The following is a 20,693-nucleotide window of genomic DNA, read 5'->3' on the forward strand; positions in this document are numbered from 1 at the left end:
CACATATATATATATAGATAGATAGATAGATAGATAGATAGATACATCTGATGTTTCCAGCCTTGCCGGACCTCTTCCTGTTACACATTTGCTAACTCTGGCTCATAACATAACCAAGTAGACAAATTATAGATAGTAATGTAACACTGCGATTCCAAAGGCTGTTATAGAGATTGTCATGGTTTTAAGCACATTCCTTACTTTAGCTCTGGTATGCCATTGCTTAATCATTTGGGGAAGGGGATCCTCATGCCAGGATCCCCATGGTAATCAGCAACCCACCAATACATAAAAATAATTATAGGGGAGAAGGTAGCTCTACTAGGAAGTTGTATTTTACTAAACGGGTGCTTGTGTTAGTTATGGTTGTTTACCCTGTACAACCTGAAAGAAAGCAAAAAGAGAAGGATAGTGACTTGGTATGTTGTATATAAAAATAGTTTCCTTTAAATGTGTACTAATGTCCAAAAATAACAATCCTTTATTTGGACAGACAATAAAATAGTAGGCATCAAGCAAAGTTTCCACCAGAACACACCACAGGGCCCTTGTGGATTTTAGGGTGGTATTAAAGTCAAGATATATGAAAATAAAAATATGATACAATGAAATAAAATCAGATACCATAGATATAGTTGTAATCCTAGGCAGTTGCTGTCACGTTTTATCACTGAGTTGAATAAAGTAAAATAAAACAAAACATACTGATCTAAAACAGTGATACAGAGAAATTAGCAAAAATGAAGGAAACAATTGAAAAAGAGTAAAATACTAGGGGTATTGTGTCCCCTATTCAACCACTTTGAAATGATGATGATGGGCATTTCCTTGTGATAAACTGCTATAGAAAAAGTCCAGGAGTCTTTGAAACATGTCTAGCCCATATTCTCTACTATTTTATTATTATATTGCTCTAAATCAGCTACACTCTTTTCCAGATGGAAAATTAAAGGAGCTCTGTAGTTAAAGATAACTTATCCCCTATCCAAAGGATAGGGGATAAGTTATAGACTGCTGGAACCCCCTGCGATCTCCTGAACAGGGCCCCGGCAGTCAGCTGGAAGGGGCAAGCCGACCCCACATGGAGCGGCGGCTGACGCGCCCCCCTCCATGTATTCCATGAAGATATATGGAGGGGGGTGTTGGCCGCAGATTCCTGCAGGGGTCGGAACGGCTGGTTCCAGCAGACTGATGGGGCCCCATTCAGGAGATCGTGGGGTGTCCCAGTGTTCAGACCCCAACAATCTATAACTTATCCCCTATCCTCTGGATAGGGAATAAGTTATTTTTCACTGTACTACTCCTTTTATCAATTAAATCTGAATGCATTTTCATTATGCTTGGCGGAAATGCAACAAAAATATTCAGATTTTAGTAATTGCATTCTTTTTATTAATATTGTCTTTCCCAAGTATTGGATTTGTACGAATATATAAATACATTTTTTCCATAGCTTCGGATGGATCTGATTGTCAGAATAAGTAAATATTTGTACACATTTTGTCAATTTGCACATGCCTACTTGCAATGAAAACAGATTTTGCATTGAAAAAACAGACACAAAACACTCCAGTAGTGTAGAACACTACAGTTATTGTGTGGTCCTATGGCATCTGTGTTGTTCACTGCTTACTGTCCCTAACAGACATCTTCTTCTAACAACTTCTCTAAAATGGCTGCTGAAGCTTTGTAAATAGGCTTTTTTTTGTGGATTTGAGGTCATTCCTTCACTGCCTCTTGATCAGTAGAAAGACCTGCTTGCAAGGCATTAGGGACTATCCTAAGATCATGCGATTCTTTATCCTTCTACTTTCTGTTAGGTGGCTGACCTTATTTTAGCTGGTTTGGCCAAACCGCAAAAGGTTTGAGTTTGTGCCCAACCAAACTTTTTGCCAAATCTGGGTTCTATAAGTTCTTTTTGCTCATCTCTAGAAGGAAAAACAGCAGGGGCAAGATTATCTTTTGTGTAGCATTCATTTCTAGGTTTAGTGTTTCTTTAATATGATGCTCCATACATTATTAATTATGTCCTATTATTTTTTCTTAAACAGTAGTAAAACATAAATATGAACATGATTTCCAGATCACTCTTATACAAAATAGTATATAACGTTATCGCCTGGTCTCCTATTTCATTATTATTGACATCACAGAGTTAAACAATCTCCTTTAAAGTATGCTGCATATATCAATGGATACGTGAAACAAAAAAGAACATTCTGATAAATATTCAAACCACACTTTCTGTCTTGCATGATACAAGAGATGCTATGGTAACCAAGACATGCAGTTTATCATTTGATTTACTGCTCCTACGTGAATCCCATTTGGTTATTGTTCTGCCTTCATTTGCATATAATAGTGCATGTACGGTTATAGTCTTTGGTGTGCTAACAAGGTAAAATATGTCACGATTCCTCTTTGTACTTTCTTGGAAGACTTTGGAAGGACGGAGATACATTAATATTTGTGTTACAGAGATATTTCAGTTAATTTGCCATTTTATCGAATATTTACCTCTAATTGAATGTAGTTTAGTTCTATGTTTATATTCTACCAGTTACATATTTAGGTGGGCACCAATACTATGGTTTACAGCAATTTTTTTCCTTTTCCCAGACATAATGGGAAATTGTTCTCACATTGTTCCATTCAAATGGTAAACTAGCCACAATGGCCATAGAATGGTGAGACATAGTAGCCTATGATTTTCTTTTGCGGTATAGCCATATTGTCTATAGTTCAATGCCCTCCAGTATTCAGTAGTCAAAATTTGCACAGTGTGGTAGATTTACCACGTATCACTTTATGCATATCCTCTCAGAGTTCCCCAAAAATACAGCCATTATGTGCCCTTTAAGAGTAAGCCAGTGGTCCCTACTCCCTCACCCCCCCCCCCCCCCCGTTGCTCCCAGTCTCAGTGATGCATGGCCATTTTGAGCCCATATACATTCTCCCATAAGAGTCGGACACAGCACCCCTTCAATTTTGGTGTCCCTATAACAAGCAAAACTCCCTTAAAAGAGCTGAAACAACATTTTACAGATGTATATACTTTCATGATTTTTTTGAGATTTCAAGGAATAAACATCACATGATTAGCATCACATGATAAATAAAGTTGTAAAATAGGTCTCTCTAGGCTAAAATGGCCAAGTAAAAAAAAAGCCACTGTTGCTACCATGTAGGCAAAGTTTGAGGTCCCAAAGATCCTTTGTCCCGCTGGCCCCCTTTCACGCAAATTCCACCTCTGATATTGAGCTTTCATTCAAAAAAAGTTACCTCATGGATGGTGCACCTCTGGCCATGTTTGACAATCAGTATTTAGTTTAAAAGCTTCTTGTCACATATGGGCAGGGAAGGAGTGCAGTACTGTTCTCACCCACTCCCTCTATCCCTGCCTACTTGCCTATCTGCCCTATATTGACAACCACAGTTACCGTTCCTCCCTAAATATGTGATGGAAGTCACCGTCAACAAAATGAAATCAGACTCGGGTCGGGAAAACGTCAGGAAGAACACAAACTAACAGAAATTATGCTAAACACACATACATAATAAGTCAAAGTCCACAAGCCTAGTTGATGTCAGGAAATGTCAAAGTACAGAATCGTTAAATCAGGAGGAGAATCAGAAAGCCAAGCCAAAAGTCACAAATAGCGGAAGGTCAGGAATACTGGTAATAAACACAAGGTACTGGAGCGAGCTCTTTCACAGGTGAGGTCTGAAAGCACATTGCAGGTAAAAATAGGCAGCACACAGGTGAACTAACAAGGTCATCTGACCAGCCCAGAGCTAGGCGTAGCCACAGCAGCCAGATAAACAAACACTCCCAGGGATGTTTAACCCTTCGGGTTCTTACACTTCTTTTAAAGTTTAACTCCAACATTTGTCTCCCACTACTTTTTCGACAATCATTGCAGAATGATGCAGCTCATGCGGGTTGATACATTCACCAAGGCAACCATGTGATGTCCAGCAAGTTCTGTGCATGAGTCCCGGTCATCAGAAAAGGGCTCATGCATGGAACTCGCTGGTTGTTGCAAGGTTGCCTTGGAAACTGCACTGCCCAGCATGAGCTACATCTCTCTGCACTAATCTTTGCAGAATGGGCATAAAACAAAAGCTGGATATACACTTTACACATTTCTTTTTAGTCTAGCTATACTCTTTCAGTTATGTAGAGTATCACTAAAATGTCAGACAGGAACTTAACAAAAATGGCAAATGCCATCTGAAGATATTCTCCCCTAGAGACATTGGGGGACTTCATCAAAACCTGTCCAGAAGAAAAGTTGCTGAGTTGCCCATAGGAACAATCAGACTGCTTCTTTAATTTTTCAGAGGCCTTTTCAAAAAGGAAAGAAGCAATCTGATTGGTTTCTATGGGCAACTGGGCAACTTTTCTTCTGGACAGGTTTTGATGAAGTCCCCCAATGTCTCTAGGGGAGAATATCTTCCTCTGGAGAGGTTTTGAATAAGGATCCTCTCAAACACAATTTTGAGAATTAATTGGTGACTGCCAGACATTGTCCAAGTTAACCCCTACAAATCTTAAAGCACACATACATCTTAGGTTAAAGGGGTACTCCGGTGAAAAACTTTATTTTTTTTAAATCAACTGGTGCCAAGTTAAACAGATTTGTAAATTACTTCTATAAAAAAAAATTTTAATCCTTCCAGTACTTATTAGTGGCTGTACACTACAGAGGAAATGCTTTTCTTTTTGGATTTCTCTTCTGTCATGACCCCAGTGCTCTCTGCTTACCTCTGCTGTCCATTTTAGGAACTGTCCAGAGCAGGAGAAAATCCCTATAGCAAACATATGCTGCTCTGGACAGATCCTACAATGTACAGCAGAGGTCAGCAGAGAGAAGAGAAATCCAAAAAGAAAATAATTTCCTCTGCAGTATACAGGCCCTAAAAAGTACTGGAAGGATTAAAAAATGTTAATAGAAGTAATTTACAAATCTGTTTAACTTTCTGGCACAAGTTGATTTAAAAAAAAAAAAAAAAAAGTTTTCCACCGGAGTACCCCTTTAAGTTAAAGAAAGTAAAAAATATGATTTCAACCAGAATGATCGTTCATCAGGTAAAATTAACAATGACCAATGCTTTATCCAACTGAGGACAGACTATTGACATTGGAAATGTTTAGGTGATAGTCACATAAAAAAAAATGTAATTAAGGAACTATAGTTCATTCACAAATGATCTTTCAGGAGATATTCTCTAAATGTTCAATGAATATTTTCATAAAAATTGTATGTCCTTTTGATGTATGGCCAATTTGAACAACTTTAATGGTCAATATGGGCTAAAATACGAATGGCTATGTCTGTGCGATCATTTATCAAACACATTTGTTCAACTATCAGCCAAATTTATCTAATATGTATGACAACTTTTAGCCATAAGGTTTTGAGATTGTTAAGTATAAACGTATATCAAGCACAAGTTCTCCTGCCTTCTAGAAGTTAGAGATAGTCTAAAAGTATGAAGCATCTAAAAGGGTTTGCATCACCGCTCTTACAGGGGTTGCCCAGAGAGTGCTTTTTACTGTGAAAATGTCCTAATTTTCAGGTAAAACAATAACTAAAGAATGAGTTACCCTCTTCATATAGTGGATGGTTGAGTAGGAGCTTCTGTAAGGCTTCTTTCGCACTGCCGTTAGCACATGGCAGTGTGATGTCCGTCGGGGGAGCCCAGCAAAATATCTTGGGATAAATTACTGTGTTCTGCTATTCCCATCAACAAAACAATGGCATCCAGTAGTCCCCAATAGTAAATGGGAGCAGCCAGGATCCCTTATTGCGCGTTGCTCCCCATCATGAGAACGTTTGTTAAAGTTAAAAAAAAAAAAAAAAGTAGACTTTAACGGCAGTTCTCAATGGGGGGCAACGGCAGTGTGAAAGGGGCCTATGTTAAGCAGAGGCATAACTATAGAGGGTGGAGAGGTAACCATCACACTGGGGCTCTGGTGCCTAAGGGGGCCCCAAAAGACCAGTATTATAAATGGCACATAGGGCCCTGCTGCAGATTTTGCATTGAGGCCCAGAAGCTACAAGTTATGCTTCTTATGTCAAAACCAGGACAAGAAGGTGCTGTGCAGTCGGCCTGGGCACCATGCAATGGCAGCAGGAGAAATTAAGAGCAGATGAGTTCACATTTTTATTGTTTCTAACTCAAACGTAGGACATTTCAAAGAACTGCCCAGACAACCCTATTGTTAAATTTCTTACAGCCTTCCCAGTACATAATGTAGCTCAAATTCAATGCCTCCCAAAAATCGTAAAAATTAAGGTACATTTAGAAATGACTTTGGTGTGAAAGATTACTTTTAAGATTATTCTACCATAAAAATCAAGCAAATAAAATTGCAAAATGAGATATGGAAAGTTGAGCACAATTAGTCTTCCAAAAAATGTCAGATCCGTCCGAAGAAAACCAGAAGAAAAGTTTGAACTCATATATATGGTGTGTGGAGATGACAGCTGAGTTATTGAAGAGGAGAGAAATGTGGCAGGCCAGCAAAAAAGTAAAAGACATGTCGGGAAGGAAAACGTGCTTAAAAAGGAAAACATGAAAGGTAGGAGGAGAGCTGTTTTATTTCTTCACCCTTAGCTGAATTTTAGCAGGTCATGTCACACTGAAGTGGCAATACTTTTGTTTTCTGCCAACAGCGCTAACCCTGCCACTGTGTTGAATTCTAATGAGCTTTTTTGGCCATATAGAGAACATATCAAAATACACCGACTGTTTCCCTGTTTTAGTGGTTGAGATGATGATTATTGTTTACATTGGGTTTATTAACCATCCTGCTAAAAATAAACAAGCATAGCATTATCTATATGGTTTTAGCCCATTAACCCCTTAGCAATTAGGACCAAGCTTCACATTAATGACAAAGCTGATTTAAAAACATTTTTTGCAGCTCCTTGATTTCAAATAAAAGTAACATCCTATTACACCTAGAATATTGAGTCTGGTATCATTCAAAAGTTAAGATTTGCTTTAAAGGGGTACTCCGGCATTTAGACATCATATCCCCTATCCAAAGGATAGGGGATAAGATGCCTGATCGCGGGGGTCCTGCCGCTGGGGATCCCTGTGATCTTGCACGCCGCGCCCCCGTTAAAATCAGTCCCCAGAGCGTGTTCGCTCCGGGTCTGATTACTGTCGATCACGGGGCTGGAGGATTGTGACATCACGGCTCCGCCCCCGTGTGATGTCACGCTTCGCCCCCTCAATGCAAGCCTATGGGAGGGGATGTCTAGGGGCGGTGTACCCTTTTAATAAGATACCAAGATCTAAGCTCCAGACCTATTTTTCTATAGTCACAATGTATTCCATTCTGTATGTCCTTGGTAGTAATATATGTCATGCCTCTGCTCAGTTTTACAAACTGTACTCTGTCATGTACTCCAGTTTTATGGAGTATAAAAGTTGCAAACATTGGCACAAATTACATTTGCAAATATTGACACCTTTTTGATGATTTGAATTTTTCAACTTGTTTATAAATATGACAGGAAACATGCACAGGGTTCAGTGGGTGCATGTGCGGACTACAAATCTGACAGATTTACCATAATTTACACCATAAATTGACATAAATTATGATGCAAATCTACTCCTGCTCATAACATGTGCAAATTAGCTTTTTTGGTGCCCAAACAAAGGAAGGACGTGTTCACCTCTTCATACATCTGGATCATATAATTCCAGCATTTATTTCATTAAGACTAATATGAAGTGATAATCTTAGTAAATTTCCTCCCGTTGTCTTTAGCAGGATTTACCCATGATGGACCAGCCCTGTATTGTGATGAGGAACTTAAACATTCCATATGAGTACAGGCCTTGGACACTTCACTGAATATATTGAGAATTGTGTTCCTTTTTGGGTGATTTCAGTTACATCCAATATATAAAAAAAAAACGAAATCACTTTTATAAATCTAGCAAAGTCTTTTAAAGACTTGTAGTCTAAGTTAACCCTGTCTAAGAATTAGAATTTCCCTATAAAAACTATGCATTTACTGCCTTTCTGTGACATAGATGGAAAAATAGATGTAAGAATAAACAGTTTGACCAAAAGCAAATAGATAAATATGAATCATAAACCTCTCTAAAGCTATGCAAACCAATAGCTTTCATATCGCCGCTTATGCGGAAAATTGAAAAAGGGGGATTTTAAACGTACTACTTTGGTTAAAACGTTTGCAATTTTTTTAAGCGCAACAGTAATAGAAAAGTATATTATCATGGGTATCATTTTAATCATATTGACCCAAAGAAAAAATACCACACGTCATTTTTACCGTAAATTGTACGGGGTGAAAAGGAAACCTTCCAAAATTAGCAAAATTGCGGTTTTCTTTTTAATTTCCCCACACAATATTATTTTTTTTGTTGCACCATACATTTTATGGTAAAGTGAGTGATGGCAGTACAACAGACAACTGGTCGCGCAAAAAGCAAGCCCTCATACTAGTCAGTGGATGAAAATATAAAAGAGTTATTATTTTTTGAAGCGAGGAAGAAAAAACTAAAACGTAAAAATAAAATTGTCTGAGTCTTTAAGGCCCAAATGGGCTGAGTCCTTAAGGGGTTAAAGGGGTATTCCAGGAATTTTTCGCACTAAAGTATTCTGATCCATAAAACCCCCCTCCCTAGAGTTTAGTACGTTCATTATTTTCTGGGTCAATCTGAATTGTTATATCCCCTGCCTACTCTTTTGCTCTCGATTACAATAATCTCGCCGCGCTCCTGTCCATCTCATCATCAGAAACTAGGTACAGTACCTTTTTGTTTTAGCAAATGTAGCAGTGCAAGTCTGGTTTACGATGATCAGTGGCATTGTGCATCCCTTATAGAATGGTGCACGCTATATGGACTTCCACTGCGTACAAATTATGTCTATATCCAGAATCTATCTCTATATCTCACTGATTTATTCAGCCTAGTAATGATATCACCATCCTATTTGCTTAAAATGCCATCAGCTAGATGATATATGAGACGAGTCCAAAACACTTTTGACAGTCCTAGCTATCCCATTGATGTTTAACTTTACACCAATGCCAAGAATTACATTGCTTTGATTGGCCGCTGACCTGACACTTAGTGTGGCATCAGAGTATCTAGCCAAGCCCACTACTGACGTCAGACAGGGGCGTGGTCTCCCTGATGCGGCACAGCAGCGAGCGGATATTACGTCAGACGTCGCTGACATGTGTTGACAGCGCAGAGAAGCCGGTCATTGCTCCCTGCCACTGCAGGTATGCTCTGCACCTAAATCTTTATGCCCAATGTTCTCACTGTGAGTACACCACTGCGCGGCATTCCCCAAGTTTTTTCCCCAGAGATAATGCAACATCAGAGATGGGGCTGCATGATTGTTTTTATGTATTCTTTCTAGGTTTCCCTATTCTATCCATGGACAACTGTGAGTAAGACACTCAACAATTGGGGGGGGGGGGGGGGGCTGCACTGTTTTCTCTTCTAGGAATATGAATTATCACTTACATATATATTTTATGTGTTCTTTTTACAGAATTCTGGAGTCGGTCGTCCAAGCCTTTCTCTAAGAGGGGACATTGCATGCAAAGGCTGCTATCCCCTGAGAATGTAGCTCTTTGGTGCATAATGAACATATTATTTTGTTGCACAATGAATGTTATCATTTGAACAAGCATTTCTTTTGTACTATTAGCATTCTACATACTAGAAAAATCACTTTTTCTGGGTTACCTCTGAGGACACTGCATTATTGCGGTAGAAATGCGTTGGGTACCTTGTTTCTATGGATTAGTACCATTACTTGCATGGTAGTGGTTTTTTGTGTGGTTGATTGCTTGTATACATATGATTTACAACAACATATACTGGTGTGGATATAAACAGGTAAGGTTAGATAATTTGGGTTGTGGCTACATAGAGCTCCACTGGTCTAACAATTTAAGGATTGTGCACGAGTTGTTACCTGAGATTCTGGAGCAAATTATTGCAATAGAGTCTCCCTTGCAAACGTAACAAATATTTTGAGCCTATATTGGCTTTTATGGATCTATAGTTTACATACTACACTTTGGGTGTTCTCACATGCTCGTATCTAAGTACATAATAAAGGTTAAGTTTTATAACTCTCCCCCGTCCTATTCACAGGTTGATTAGGTAATATTTTTAAAACAAGTGTATTGTCAGCCAGTCATGTCAGAGATAAATAGCAATATAATATTCACTACTGATATGACAATAATGATTCAGGCAGTAGACATGGTAAATAATATTGCTATAATTCTTAGACTCCTGCTTCCCTGTAATGGCACCTTGGAGGAATTGGTAGTCTTAAATGCTGTCAATACTGTGTGGGCACCTGTATTTTGATTCAGCATAGTAATGGAGCAGGTGTCGCTTTTGACATCCCTTATCATTTGTCCACCTATCAAGCTGGTCTCATGTAATTATTATTTTTTTGTTTCATCTTTATAAAATTATCTTGGGAAAGAATAAATATACACTTAAACACAGTATTACCACAAATCCCATCATAACCTATTAAAGCAGTACTCCAGTGGGAAACTTTTTTTTTTTTTAAACCAACTGGTGCCAGAAAGTTAAACAGATTTGTAAGTTACTTCTATTAAAAAAATCTTAATCCTTCCAGTACTTATTAGCTGCTGAATAATACAGAGGAAATTATTTTCTTTTTGGAACACAGGGTTCTCTGCTGACATCACGAGCACAGCACTCTCTGCTGACATCTCTGTCCATTTTAAGAACTGTCCAGAGTAGGAGAAAATCCCCATAGCAAACATATGCTGCTCTGGTCAGTTCCTAAAATGGACAGAGATGTCTGCAGAGAGCACTGTGCCCGTTATTCAGCAGAGAGCACTGTGTTCTAAAAAGAAAATAATTTCCTCTGTAGCATTCAGAAGCTAATAAGTACTGGAAGGATTAAGATATTTTAATGGAAGTAATTTACAAATCTGTTTAACTTTCTGGCCCTGGTTGATTAAAAAAAAAAAGTTTTCCACTAGAGTACCCCTTTAAAGAGGTATTGCCCTCCTGTGTACATACATCCTATGTATAAAAAAATACTGCATTGCACAAAGAGAGCTCAGCATGGAGGGAGAGAGGCTATAGGAAAAGGCCACCTACTAGGTAGAGGGAGAACATATGCCAGGAGGCTGTCTGCTGGGGAGGAAAAGTAGTCTCTGCTTCTGCAAGCTTAGTTACAGAGGATTTATGATGCAGTCGTGGAGGAGTACATTCATATAACAGCGTATGCGGTATTTATTCTAAGGAAACAATTAATATTGCTGATAAAAACAAAAGTAGTACCTGCTTTTGCCTATGAGTTTTAACATTTTAAAGAGCTTTTCCAGAAGTCTGTAGGTTACATATACAGAATTGAATTCTGATAATATTCATGTATTGGATTTTGTTTTATCTGCCGTTACACTATTTGGTTTCTAGACATTGGTCATCTTTGTTATTAAAGGGAATGTGAAAATATTGTGAAGCCTGTATGGAATCAGCAGGAGAGGGATAGTAGGGGATGGGAAGTTAGGCTGGGTTCACACTACGTTTTGTCCCATACGGGAGCGCATATGGCAGGGGGGAGCTAAAAGCTCGCGCTCCCGTATGTCACCGTATGCGCTCCCGTATGTCATTCATTTCAATGAGCCGACCGGAGTGAAACGTTCGGTCCGGTCGGCTCATTTTTGCGCCGTATGCGCTTTTACAACCGGACCTAAAACCGTGGTTGACCACAGTTTTAGGTCCGGTTGTAAAAGCGCATACGGCGCAAAAATGAGCCGACCGGACCGAACGTTTCACTCCGGTCGGCTCATTGAAATGAATGACATACGGGAGCGCATACGGTGACATACGGGAGAGCGAGATTTTAGCTCCCCCCTGCCGTATGCGCTCCCGTATGGGACAAAACGGAGTGTGAACCCAGCCTTAGTAACATTAAATGTGTTGTTTAAGGATAAAAAAATATATATACAAAGGTGATAGTCACCTAGCCCAATCCCCCACTTGCCACCACTTTTTTTGTGTTCCTACCAGATGCAGCCAATCAATGACTGAAGTGGTGTCCTGCCTCAACCAGTGATTGGCTGAGTGTTGAAGTTCCTGTGGGAATGACACATCACAGGAACTAGTAAGAAGCGAGGACTAGGAGCCATCTGAATGGCATATGCAGATGTGGGGGATCAGGGTAGGTGAGTATCACATCTCTTCCTTTTTATTATTATAGTGCCACCAGTATATATATATTTTTTTCATCTCTGGACAACCCATTAAATTGTTTATATTTTGTAAAGCTAATTTTAGTCCTGGAATAAAACTTAAAGGGTTATCCTATCAGTACAATTCCTGTCTATCTTCTCTATATGCTTCTATGGAGGTTAGAGGGACCCCTTTCCTTAAAGTACCTCTCATGATCTTGTAAAATGTTATAATCCTCCCAGTTCACTGCATCCATCATAATAAACCACCCCCTGCCTTTATTTTTATTATTTGTTAGTTTTCTACCTTGATATTGCTCTGTATGTTCTGCTCAGTCAGAATCACAGACTGGGAATGGGTGTTCCCCAGCAGGCTGTGACATTGTAAGGAGATCTGATCTTATCTAGGTACCCCTGGTACCGAACTTCGGTGGTTAGCTCCCGGTGGGGAAAGTTTTCTGGACAAGTAGGGAGACACCCAGTGGCAGCTTTTTAAAACATCAGTAAAACATAGAAAACTTCATTTATTTTAAACAAAGTACATTAGAAAATTTTTTCATTTACAATAAGAAGTGCAATAGCAAAAATGGGTTTTAATGAGAGTGCCCATTTAAGCCAAAGCATAGAACAGCACTGGCATACATAATCCATATATATGGGTGCCACATACTACTCAAAGTATCCTATAGCCGGACAAGCCTTTCATGGGCTGGACTATTCATAAAAGAAGGTTGTCCGTAATGAGTTGTGCGATGAATATGTTTGACATGCTTACAGTAAAAGTGACTAGTAAATGTGGAGCTGTATTCAGCTGTAAGTGATAGTTGGCAGCATGCTTACTTTTTTTTCTTAAGCCATATGTTGTTTTATTTCATTTTTATGTTTGCGTTAACACTAAATCTGTCTCTGAAGAATTCATTTGTATATATTATCTGGAAATAAATTACAGAGGCATGTGATTTATGATATACCGTATAAGGCATATTAAGAACACAATCCTCTGGCACAAAGTGTGCATCATGCATATCAAACAATATAAAGATCATATAAAGAAAATAAAGATTGTGTCACTGATAATTCATTTAGTTTTTCTACTGTTTATAAATAGATTTTTCCATAGCAAATGCATTTGTATAAACAAGGAATTTACCAGAACAAACTTTTTCCATAAGACTTTTTAGGAGTGTTAACCAGCCAATGTCTAGTGACTATGACACATATGCAATCAGACCTCTAGATCAGTATAACATGTGTGATCAGAATGACTAATATGGTCAAATAGGTCAAATAGGCCCACCCCACACAACAGAGACAGAGATCACGTGACACTTTGTACTGGCTTTCAGCATCCTCACATTGTAAGACACACCCCTTTCTGGCAATATACCAACAAACCACTCCCCCCTTTATAACATTGTTCAATCAAGCCATCACCGCTCTATCAAAGCTCATCAAGCCACGCCCCCTTCTGACATCATATCTACAAGCTATGGTCTCAGCAGTGAGGACTGCTGGGAAATGTAGTTTTAATAGGGTCTGCCAGAGGAAGGATGAGAGATAAAATGGAGCAGTGGGCAGAGGAGGATGTTGCATCTGGAAGCAGTAAATGGTGCAAGAAATAAGCCAGGGGAACTATGCTATTACATCCCACACCATTTAAAGCACTTATTTTTTCAGATCTCTGGATATCCTCTTTAACCCCTTAAGGACCAGGCCATTTTACACCTTAGGACCAGAGCGTTTTTTGAACATCTGACCACTGTCACTTTAAACATTAATAACTCTGGAATGCTTTTAGTTATCATTCTGATTCCGAGAATGTTTTTTCGTGACATATTCTACTTTAACATAGTGGTAAAATTTTATGGCAACTTGCATCCTTTCATGGTGAAAAATCCCAAAATTTGATGAAAAAAATGAAAATTTTGCATTTTTCTAAATTTGAAGCTCTCTGCTTGTAAGGAAAATGGATAGTCAAAATAAAAAAAAATTTGGATCACATATACAATATGTCTACTTTATATTTGCATCATAAAATTGATGAGTTTTTACTTTTGGAAGACACCAGAGAGCTTCAAAGTTCAGCAGCAATTTTCAAATTTTTCACAAAATTTTCAAACTCACTATTTTTCAGTGACCAGTTCAGTTTTGAAGTGGATTTGAAGGGTCTTCATATTAGAAATACCCCATAAAAATACACCCCCAAAGTATTCAAAATGACATTCAGTAAGTGTTTTAACCCTTTAGGTGTTTTACAGGAATAGCCGCAAAGTGAAAGAGAAAATTAAAAATCTTCATACACTCGCATGTTCTTGTAGACCCAATTTTTGAATTTTTGCAAGGGGTAAAAGGAGAAAATTTTTACTGGTATTTGTAGCCCAATTTCTCTCAAGTAAGCACATACCTCATATGTCTATGTAAATTGTTCAGCGGGCGCAGTAGAGGGCTCAGAAGGGAAGAAGCGACAAGGGGATTTTGGAGAGAACATTTTTCTGATGGTTTTTGGGGGGCATGTCACCTTTAGGAAGCCCCTAGGGTGCCAAAACAGCAAAAAAAAACACATGGCATACCATTTTGGAAACTAGACCCCTCGGGGAACGTAACAAGGAATTAAGTGAGCCTTAATACCCCACAGGTGTTTCTTGACTTTTGCAAATGTAAACAAAAATTTTTTTTTACATAAAATGCTTGTTTTCCCATAAATTTTACATTTTTGAAAAGGATAATAGCAGAAAATACCCCCCAAAATTTGAAGCCCAATTTCTCCCGATTCAGAAAACACCCCAAATGATGGTGAAAAGTGCTCTACTGGTGCACTACAGGTCTCAGAAGAGGAGTAGTCACATTTGGCTTTTTGGAAGCAAATTTTGCTCTGGGGGCATGCCGCATTTAGGAAGCCCCTATGGTATCTGGACAGCAAAAAAAAAAAACATATGGCATTATATTTTGGAAACTAGACCCCTTGGGGAACATAACAAGGGGTAAAGTGAACCTTAATACCCCACAGGGGTTTCACGACTTTTGCATATGTTAAAAAAAAAATACCAAAAATGCTTGGTTTTCAAAATTTTTTTCATTTTTACAAAGGGTTAAAGCAGAAAATACCCCCCAAAATTTGAAGCCCAATTTCCCCCAATTCAGAAAACACCCCAAATGATGGTGAAAAGTGCTCTACTGGTGCACTACAGGTCTCAGAAGAGGAGTAGTCACATTTGGCTTTTTGGAAGCAAATTTTGCTCTGGGGGCATGCCGCATTTAGGAAGCCCCTATGGTATCTGGACAGCAAAAAAAAAACATATGGCATTATATTTTGGAAACTAGACCCCTTGGGGAACATAACAAGGGGTAAAGTGAACCTTAATACCCCACAGGGGTTTCACGACTTTTGCATATGTAAAAAAAAAAATTACCGAAAATGCTTGGTTTCCCCCAAATTTTTCATTTTTACAAAGGGTTAAAGCAGAAAATACCCCCCAAAATTTGAAGCCAAATTTCTCCCGATTCAGAAAACACCCCATAGGGAGGTGAAAAGTGCTCTGCTGACACACTACAGGTCTCAGAAGAGGAGTAGTCACATTTGGCTTTTTGGAAGCAAATTTTGCTCTGGGGGCATGCCGCATTTAGGAAGCCCCTATGGTGCCAGGACAGCAAAAAAAATCCACATGGCATTATATTTTGGAAACTAGACCCCTTGGGGAACGTAGCAAGGGGTAAAGTGAACCTTAATACCCCACAGGGGTTTCACAACTTTTGCATCTGTTAAAAAAATGAAAAAAATACCAAAAATGCTTGGTTTCCCAAAATGTTTTCATTTTTACAAAGGGTTAAAGCAGAAAATACCCCCCAAAATTTGAAGCCCAATTTCCCCCGATTCAGAAAACACCCCATGTGGGGGTGAAAAGTCCTCTGCTGGCGCACTACAGGTCTCAGAAGAGGGGTAGTCACATTTGGCTTTTTGGAAGCAAATTTTGCTCTGAGGGCATGCCGCATTTAGGAAGCCCCTATGGTGCCAGGACAGCAAAAAAAAACAAAAAAACATGGCATTATATTTTGGAAACTAGACCCCTTGGGGAATGTAACAAGGGGTAAAGTGAACATTAATACCCCACAGGGATTCCATGACTTTTGCATATGTAAAAAATATATATATTTATTTTTCACTAAAATGTGAGTTTCTCCACAAATTTCACATTTTTGCAACGGTTAATAGTAGAAAATACCCCCCAAAATTTGTAACCCCATCTCTTCTGAGTATGGAGGTACCCCATAAGTGGACGTCAAATGCACTATGAGCGAACTATAGTGCTCAGAAGAGAAGGAGTCACATTTGCATTTGAAATGGGGGGGGGGGGACATGTAGCATTTAGGAAGCCCCTATGGTGCCAGGACAGCAAAATACCCCCCACATGGCATACCATTTTGGAAACTAGACCCCTTGAGGAATGTTACAAGGGGTAAAGTAAGCCTTAATACCCCACAGGGGTTTCACAACTTTTGCAAATGTAAAAAAATATATATATTTTTCACTAAAATGTGTGTTTCCCCCCAAATTCTAAATTTTTACAAGGGTTAATAGCAGAAAAGACACCCCACAATTTGTAAATACATTTCTTTGGAGTAAGGACATACCTTGTTTTTTGATGATTTAGGCTTGGCGGGTGCACAGCAGGTCTTGCTTGAGTTGGGAGCGCAGTCAGGGACCTTGAGCTTGATATGGAGCCAGGATGTGGGACCCCCCCCCTCAAGGAGCATTAATGGGGGGGGGGAGCACTGAGCCCTAAAATAGGGGACCACTATGGGGGACAACGGGCCATAACTGGGATAGACAGGTGGGGTACAGAGGCCCGTAATATGGGGTACAGTGGGCCAGAAAATTATAATACATAATAAAACAGGGTATGTTCCCAGAATGATGAACCAGAGCATTGCCAAAACTAAAAAAATATGCCTGCCCCAAACCCTATGCTCTGAATCATCATTCTGGGAATGTGATGTGTGTGGCCGTCTCTAACCTGTTGCCTCAAATGTGCACCCGCTCAGGTGGAGAGAGAGCGCTGCACATTTGAGGCAACATAAAAAAGTCCCCGATGATAGTGACTCAGTGACCTATGACCCATTTTTGGCAAAACACCCCAAGAGGTCTTATCAGGTTTTTTTTTTTAAAGGTTTTTTTGGGCAATTTAGTGATTTATGGGGGTTATATTTTGGAATGTACTCTGGACTTGGTACATTGGTCAAATTATGGAAAATTCTAATAAAAAGGGAAATTCAGGGCTCCATGGAAGTGTGATACTCCCTGAAGCAGCCTATGCAGAGACCCGGATTATCTGGGCAAGTGTCACACTGAATGGTGGTGTCCCTACGTCTCCCCTTCCTGTAACACACTCTGCATTTTTTCTGGGATCATCCCTTCTTTCCACTGGGGGGGGGGGGGGAACCTCACCTGGAAAGTGTTGGCCTGGGACGATCCTGGCGCCTATAACTCCAGACCCTTGGGAAGCCGGCCTGATCTTTCCTGGTCAGCAAAGATCAGGAACCTTAAGACTTCTTCTTGGTACTGGAGGAATGTCCCTGTGTTGCCAGCGTACTGGGATAGTACAAAGGCGTTGTACATGGCAACCTGTACCAAGTAGACGGCAACTTTTTTGTACCATGCCCGTGTTTTCCGCATGGTGTTGTATGGCTTGTGGACTTGATCTGAGAGATCAACTCCCCCCATATACCGATTGTAGTCCAGAATACAATCGGGCTTGAGGACCGGTCCCACGGTACCTCGCACAGGGACAGGGGTGCTGCCGTTCCCATGAATAGTGGTGAGCATAAGGACATCCCTCTTATCCTTATACTTCACCAACAACAGGTTATCATGGGTGAGGACACGGGACTCACCCTTGGGGATAGGCGTCTTAGCAAAATTTAGAGGGAAGCCTCTCTGGTTCTTCCGCACGGTCCCACAAGCAGACGTGGATCTGGCGGAAAGGGATTTGAACAGAGAGATGCTGGTATAAAAGTTATCCACGTACACATGGAAACCCTTATCCAGCAATGGGTGCACAAGGTCCCAAACGAGTTTCCCGCTAACACCCAGAGTGGGGGGACATTCTGGGGGTTCAATACGGGAATCTCGTCCCTCATATACTCTAAACTTGCAAGTCTACCCGGAGGTACTCTTGCAAAGTTTGTAGAGTTTCACGCCATACCACGCCCGCTTTGAGGGAATATACTGGCAGAAGATGAGTCTCCCCTTCAAACTGATGAGAGAATCATCTACAGAGAGGTCCCTGAGTGGCCCCAAAGTGATCGATGACCGGCCGATGATCGGGAGCGTCCCTTGAGAAAGTCCAGGCTGACGAAACGTACGTTGGGGCGGTGGTGACAGGTCTCTATCATGGGTAAGTGAGTACCAGCCTTGTTAGTGCTACTACGTTATGCACTATTAGTGTCTATTCCAGCTATCCTGAGTGGGCAGCTGAACATTATATTAGTAGAGGTTACATGCCCCTTCCTTTGTCCTATCGGACATTATTATTGGACACCCAATACTGCTGCTGTAGATCTCACTGTTTATACACTATATATGAGCACGGTTACATTAATCATACCTGTCTTACCACCTTCTTTTCGGATTAGTTATCTGTTTACAATCATTGATCTTGTATAATGACAACATTTAGTAGTCATATTTGTGATTTTAAAGAGTGTTAATAAAATTATTTTAGTTTTATCAGTAGTTATTATCTGAATAATGCAGTCATTTCCGAATGGCCTCGAACCGCCTCCGTGTCATCGCCATACTGTAAAGCGGGGTCTGATAGAGGACGTCCCCGCTCCAGTAATGACGAGCACGAGGTTTTTTGTCCAGGCCCATATGCAGCGTGAGGCCCCAAAATGTCCTCATTTCCGCTGCATCAATGGCGCGCCATTCATTGGGCCTGGCCAAAAGCGAATCGGGGTGGTGGGCAATGAACTGCTGGGCATACAAGTTCGTTTGCTCCACCATGTGATTGACCAGGCTGTCACTGAAAAAAAAACTTTAAAAAGTCCAGATCAGGGAAGCCAGCATGGTCAATCCGGATTCGCCAACAAACTCAGGAATCCGTGGCTGATAACCCTCTGGGGGGCTCCAGACAGGGTCACCGGAAGGGGGCTCCAATGCACTTGTCTGGGGGGCCGGACTCCTATTACGAGCGGCATTGCCACTCGTACTAGTGTTGGCCACTGGGTCACTCTCATGGGGGGTGCATGGCCTCGCCTGGCGGCATCTCTGCCGCCATACAGGGGACTCATCATCTAGATGATGAGGAGGGCGAGGGAGAACACAAAAATGTAGGATCTTCCTCGTCCTCACTGGCAGATTCGGAGTCGGAGGCTAAAAAAGCGTAAGCCTCCGCTGCCAAAAATGCCCGGCGGGCCATCGCCTTTTTTCTACGGTGGCGGGGCAGTGGCGGGGGGGGGGGGCTGTTGTGTGCGGGGGGCGGGGAAGTATGTAGTGTGTGGTGCTTGGTGTAAAAAGTGTAATAACAGTAATAGAAAAAAAAAAAAGCTGCGGACAAAAAAAAAAAGGGGTGGCAAACGCAGCTCCCTGAACCCCTAATAGGACCCAGGGTAAGGGATCAGACCCTAATAGGACCCTGGGGAACCTATTAGGGGGTCAGGGGGGGATTTTTTTTTTATAAAAAAAAAAAAAGCTGCGGCCCCAAAAAAATGGATGGTGCACGCAGCTCCCTGAACCCCTAATAGGACCCGGGGTCAGGGATCAGACCCTAATAGGACCCTTGGGGACCTATTAGGGGGTCGGGGGGGGGGCTTTTTATTTTTAACTTTTTTTTTCCTTTTTTTTTACTTTTTTTTTACTTTTTTTACTTTATTAAATCCTACCTGTCCCTGCAATCCACTGTCCCTATTCTAAGGCTCCTGAGGGGTCTCCGGAGCTCTGAGGGGGGATCCACGGTCTTCTCCTCACTGCTGCACCCACTGACTGAACACAGAGAGCGGGTGCAGCAGCGGGAAGGGACCTTTAACCTCTCCTCTGCCGCATTGCTATTGGCTGGACGATCGCCAGCCAATAGCAGCGTTGCTGGGGCGGTGACAGTATTGTCACCGCTCCCCAACAACGACAGGTGATTGGCGGTGAAATGTACACCGCCGATCACCATTTATTACCGGGTCATCGGGTCACAAGTGGCCCGAATGACCCGAATCGCCGAAGATCGCTTGTGTGATTTTTCCCGGGACCCCCCTAGGCATTTGCTTGGCATGCCTGCTGAACGATTACAGCAGACATGCCATTCCGATCTCTGCCCGGCGCGCGGCAGAGACCGGAGAAACACCAGGACGTTCTGGAACGTCCTTGGTCCTTAAAGCCCAGGGTGCGGGGACGTTCCAGAACGTCCTTTGTCCTTAAGGGGTTAAGCAGTGTTTATGAAAATACACATGCCATCCATATACATC

At 40.9% G+C, this 20,693-nt stretch overlaps 1 protein-coding gene across 5 annotated transcripts in view; it reads left to right on the forward strand.

Moving 5' to 3' along the window:
• Nucleotides 1-20,693, forward strand: part of SYNDIG1 (synapse differentiation inducing 1) — a 317,760-nt gene that overhangs the window by 55,263 nt on the left and 241,804 nt on the right. The window lies entirely within an intron of this gene.

The sequence above is a fragment of the Hyla sarda genome, chromosome 3 (assembly GCF_029499605.1).
Source record: "Hyla sarda isolate aHylSar1 chromosome 3, aHylSar1.hap1, whole genome shotgun sequence".
Classification (NCBI taxonomy): Eukaryota; Metazoa; Chordata; class Amphibia; order Anura; family Hylidae; genus Hyla; species Hyla sarda.